Source organism: Miniopterus schreibersii (assembly GCF_964146895.1).
Source record: "Miniopterus schreibersii genome assembly, chromosome: 4".
In the NCBI taxonomy this organism is placed as follows: Eukaryota; Metazoa; Chordata; class Mammalia; order Chiroptera; family Miniopteridae; genus Miniopterus; species Miniopterus schreibersii.
This window is the reverse complement of record NC_138105.1, coordinates 73,578,050-73,584,030: the sequence shown is the minus strand read 5'-3', so window position 1 is coordinate 73,584,030 and position 5,981 is coordinate 73,578,050.

Genomic DNA, 5,981 nt, shown 5'->3' with positions numbered 1-5,981 from the left:
GCAAAACAAGAGAGAATGCCTAGATGGGGCCTTGCTTGGGGACCCCAAGGCTCCCTGAAGAGGGGGTGGGCCAAGCCACCTGGTGACAGAGGGATACTTGGTGTCCTTGGCATGTTCTCGAGGCCGGGCTTGTCACTGGAGCCTGTCGGCCCCATTCATAATTCATGACTCCGAAGGCAGCTCAGCAGCAGCTGGGAGCCCAGGAGGTACAGTGGCAACAGGGACAGGGCTGGTGACTGCAGGATTGGAAAGCTCCCTGGGCCTTACCAAGAAAGGACTGAGCAAGGACCTTGGACAAGGCTGCCCATTGCTGAACCTCAGTTTACCTAATCTTGAAAGTGAGTTTAACTTGATCCATTATAATCTACTCCCCAGTCTCTTGACTTCACCCAGCACTCGCCATGTACCCACATGGCCAGGACAATACCCGGATCTGTGAGATGATTCAGCCCTGGGCCTGCTCCCTGAGGAGCCCCCCAGTCTAAGGGAATAGAACTGGACACAGACACCCTGGTCCTACAAGGTGAGGGCTGGGCCAAATGGAGGAAGAGGACTGGGGAAGCCTGGACTGAAGGAGGGGGGCATGGGTGTTGGGGTTTTAAAGCATGAATAGGAGTCCGGGCAAAAAAAAAAATTATTTGACTCAACAAACATTCCCAACCACCACCCTGTTCTGGGTGATGCTGGGGCTCCTGAGAAACTTCAATGGCCAGTGCAGTCCCTGAGGAAACCCAGTTTGTCATGCTAGGCTGACATCCCAAAAAGGAAAAGCCTTAAATTTCTATCTCATTTCTTAGTTTCTGGCCATGATCTAGACTCTGAGCATCACTAAATCCCTTAGAGTTATGCTGATTGACATAGGAAACACTAGCCTCACGTAGCAACTTAATTTTTTAAAAATCTTCACCAGAGGATGTGTTTTTCATCGATTCTACAGAGAGAAAAAGGGAGAGGGAAAGAGAGAGAAAAACATCAATGTGAGAGAGAAACATCGATTGGTTGCCTCCCATACGATACGTGCCCCAACTTTCTTGGGTATGTGCCCTGACCAGGAATCGAATTTATGACCCTTCGGTGCACAGGACAACACTCTAACCAACTGAGCCACACCAGTCAGGGCTGTAGCCACTTAATTTGTCTTTGTTGTTTCTGTTGCTGTTGTTAATCCTCACTGGAGGATTTTTCCATTGATTTTTTTAGAGAAAGTAGAAGAAAGGGAGAGAGAGGAAGAGAGAGAGAAAGAGAGAGAAACATCGATGTGAAAGAGACACATCAATCAGTTGCCTCCTGCATGCACCCCAACCAGGGCTGGGAACTGAACCTGAACCCAGGTCTGTGCTCTTGACTGGGAATAAAAACCTTGATCCTTCGGTGCGCAGGCCGACGCTCCAACCAGTGAGCAACACTGGCCAGGGCTAGCCACTTAATTTTAAACTAAGTAACATTAAATACAATTAATCCCCCACCTCCTCAGTTATGCCAGCCTTCCTTCTAGGGCTCAGTAGCTAGACGGGGCTGGCAGCTGCCATGTAGGACGGCACAGATAGAGAGAGTTCCATTAGACCGTATTGTTTTAAAGGATCCTAGGAGCCACCAGGCCCCAGTTCCACAGGAACCAAAAATCTTGCTACTGTTTTCACAACTCAGATTAAATCCACCCGCTCCATACAGTGAGTGCTGGTATGTGTGTGGTGCTGTGCTCAATTCATCACAGGTCCCAGTTCATTTAACCTTTACAACCACACCATGGGGTGCAATCCCCACTTTACATGTGAGGAAATTGAGGCACAGAGAGGTCACTCATTGTCCCCAGGTCACTGTGATTCTGTCCGTGGCAGGTCTGCCAAAGGACTCCTGTTCAGAACCACCATGGGTGGCTCTGGGTCTCCATGTCCACTCCACTGCCTGGTAACCCACCACACCACTCAGAACAGTAATGGGGGGCAGCCCCTCACCCCGCGTAGGCCCAGGAAGGCCCAGGAAGGACACCTGCTATTTCTGAAACCCAGAAGGCAGAGGGGCATCCCTCTGTTCCTGAGGAGGGCAAGGAGGGGCAATGGGGGCTTCCTGGCAGGGCTCAAACTCACCGGACAGGGCAGCGAGTGGGGCTTGGCTCCAGTCAGACAGGGCAGACACCAGAGATAGCCACGCAGCCCCTGCCACTTCCGCCAAACGGAGGCCCGTGGGTGTGGGGGACAGGAAGCACACCCGCCCCGCCCACCGACCAACCGCCACCTCACCTTCCCCTCCCGGAGCAGTACTCTTGGGACCTCTCTGGAATCAAGCAGGCTATAGATAGGTAGACTGAGGCTCCTGAACCTGCAGCCCTCAGCCGGGGCTATTATTACCCAACAAGTCATAATTATCACAATTGTGAAATAATAGAACCCACAAATTGAGTACCAACCCTGAGCTAAACATTCCACAACTAATCATCCAGAGGTGGGCCAATGATGCCTGTTCATAGATGGGGAAACCAAGGCTCAGAGAGGGGAGTCCACATGCCCAAAGTTGCACAGCTAATGAACGGCTGTGCTGAGACTCAAACCCAGGGCCTCATTAGGACTTTCACAGGCTTGAGGTAATTTTGCCTTCCTGGGCCCCATGCTCCATTAAGAAAAAAATTTAAACCATATTTTACAACTGCATTGGCATAAAGACAAATATATTAATATCATATATTTAAATGTTTTCTTTGATTCTACAGCTCCTTCCCCTCCCCCCCTTCTGATTTTAAAAGAAGTTAAAACATCTTCATGGATCCCTAAAAGTATTGTGCCAGAGACATGGTGGTCACTGCATCTGATGGAAGAGTCAGCCCTCCTGGAACCCAGGTCTCCCGGCCTCCGGAATGCCAGTGCAAAACCCAGAAAGAGACAGGGACTTGCCCAAGGTCAAACAGCAGGTTGTCAGCTGACCAGGATGCCCCCCATCCTGTGGCTGCTAGAAGCAGGGAACCAGAGTCCTCCTTGGGGGTGTCTGACATGAGTCCTGGCACCTCCTGGAGATAAATCCTGCCTCCCCAGCACAAATTCCCCAAAACCTGGGGCTCTGGGCCTGGGCTAGTGTGAGACCAGGCCCAGGATAGGAGCTCAGTTAGCAAAGAAGGTCAGACTCTGGCTCCTGGACTCCTGCTAGGTGACCTTGGGATGCCCCTGACCTCTCTGGGCCTCCTGAGTTTTGTGAAACAGGATCTGACATTTTGCTCCCCCTCAACTCCAGTTTGCTCACAGTAGGGCCAGTTTGGGTTTTTTCTCTTCTTTTAGGTGACCGGCCTCTTGGCCATGTTGTTTCAATGACCAGTTCTATCACATGCTTCCTCCCTCCATGCTCAGCCACCAAAGCTGTGACCATTTACACACACTAGCTTAATTCTCACAATGGCACTTAGAGATGGTATCTCACCTTGCCATCACCCCAAATGGGGAAACCAAGGCACAGGCCCCATGTTACACAGAGATTGGGCCATTGAGTGGGCATCTAAGCTCACATAGGAATTTTTCAGTACTCCCCCTTCAGCACTTTTTTTGGCAAACACCTACTCAGCACCCACTCTACCTGACTGCCAGGCTGGAGACACAGCATGAGACACCCTTGCAGACTCCCCTCTCTCCTCCCCACTTCTGGTCAGCTGTGACCCCATTTATGATCAGTAATATTGCAATTAGTATTATAATGATCATGTCTGTATTTACAGCACTCCCATCCTCCCACAGCCTCCTTTGATCTTCCAACAGGGATTCAGCCCATTTCACAGAAAAACACACCAAAGTGCAGAGGGCCAAAACCATGCACAGGGGAACCAGATTTAAACCTGGGGGCATTGGATTCCCAGTCCAGTGCTCATCCCTGTGTCTACTACAGGGACAGAGCTTCAAGGGAAAGGGGACAGGATGGCCCGCACCTCCTCCTGCCCAGGACCCCGCCCAGGCACTGTCTTGCCCCTGGCGTGGGTGATGGTATGTGGGTCAGGGTGTGCTCTGGGCAGTCCTGCCGGTGAGACCTGGGTGGTGGAGCTCCTATTCCAATTGATTGCAGCCTGGTGATATAATTTACTGTCTGGCAGAGTAGTCCTTCCAGCAAGGCCACAGTGTGACCATCAACCCATTCTGCAGTGCAGTAAACTGAGGCTCAGAGGCCAGCAAGGCATGTCAGGGGTGGAAGTGGGGGTCTTCAAACCCATTGCTCTCTGACTCTCAAACCACCATTTTAAGCAAAAGGGTGAGATCAAGATCTGGCAAAAGATGGGGGTGGGAGAGTTTCCGAATCTATAGAATACAGGCTCCAAAGCCCCCAACCCCATTTTCAAAGGAGAAAACTGAGGCTCAGGGAGGTGCTGTCACTTGCCCAAGGTCACCAGAGATAGGTCTATCAAGAGCTGCCTCCTGGTCCCCGTGCGGCTAGGGCAGATGACTCCTAAGATCTGAGGCAGATGGAGGGGCCGCCCACCCCTCCTCCACACCCCACTCACAGTCAGCCTCCAGCAAGATCCTAATTTACCTCGATTTATTTTAACACCCAGGAACAGATGCTCACTGCCCAACCCCCACTGAGGCAGGGACCACTCCCAAGTCTACGCTGGGCCCTTCCAGGCCAGACCCACCAGGCAAAGGACCCACTCCCTAGAATTCCAGGCTTGGGGTCCTTGTAGAGGATGCCAATGAAAGGTCCCCTACCCCATCCTTGTGGTAGGGGGCTGGGATAGGTCAGTCTACAGGAGGGACCCAGGGGACCCCCAGTTTCTCTACCAGGACTGGATCAGGCAGGGTTCGCAATGGAGAAAAAGGGAAAGAGGTTCCTCATCTCGGTCCTGGGAGGGTCTGCAGTCCCAGCTGGGAAGAGGGAAATTGGGGGAGGTCTCCACTTCGGCTATCTTGGGTCCCAGGCTGGAGGGGGAGTGGCGCCCCCATCTTTGCAGCCGAGAATCTAGACCCGGATACAGGTTTAGAATAAAGGGATTTGGGGAGGGGTCTCGCGTCATAGCTTCTCCCCTGGCTGAGGCAGGCTCCTTTTAACGCTCTGGTTCTAAGCCAGGAGACAGGTGACTGGGGCAGCGGTCCCTGTACTCCCTCCGCCGACCCCTGATTATCACCTGGGGGAGGCAGGGGCGCGCACCGTGCAGCTCCACGCAACCCCTGTTCTCCATCCCCCCCAAGTCCCGCCGCGCCTTTGACCCCCGCGGCCACCAGGACTGCGGGGCACGGTGCGTGCGCGCGCGGGGCTGCGCGGGCCAGGGGGATTGGTGGGAATCCACTCACCTCCGGGTCTCCGGCAGAGCCTCGCGCCCGCCGCCACCTGCGGCTCTGTCTCTGACACCCGAGCCAGCCCCGCCCCTCCCTCTGCCGCCGCTGCGGGGCCTCGGGGTGACTCCGCCTCCGGGGTGTGGCCGAGAGAGTTCCCCACCCCCGCGACAGCGCCCGGAGGCGGGCGTATTCGGACTCGGCGCAGCCAGCCATTGGGCCATGGAGGCATCTTGCTCCGCCAGCCCAGCGCACTGATTGGCTGAGTCAGGCTCCTCTCACCCCCGCCCTTCCACCACCTGCAGGTTATCTGCATAATTTAAAGCCACAGCCGCAGCTCCATCGAAATACGGTGGGAGGGGGAAGGGACGACCAATTTATTGAGCGCCTACTGTGTGCCAGACATTGAGCAGGGCTCATTGGATAATTCCCACAAGCCTGTGAGCGGGACATTATTGATCCTCATTATGATGGCAGCCCTAGGATGGGCACCAGGGGTGGGGTAAACCATCTCCAAGAATGCTGTCATGTCACAAATCTCTTGCCCCTCTCACCTGGGTCCTCCAAAATGAGATTTAGTACTCGTACCCCATTAAGCCATCCACTTAAATACCCGGCTGATCTGCCCTCCCCCAGCCCTCCACCCTAGTCTGCTCCTCCACCAGCCTCCCCAGAGGCCTGGATTCCCTGAGTCTTCTCCCTTCATCATCCATATTGGTCCATGAAACACCCTGGATTTGC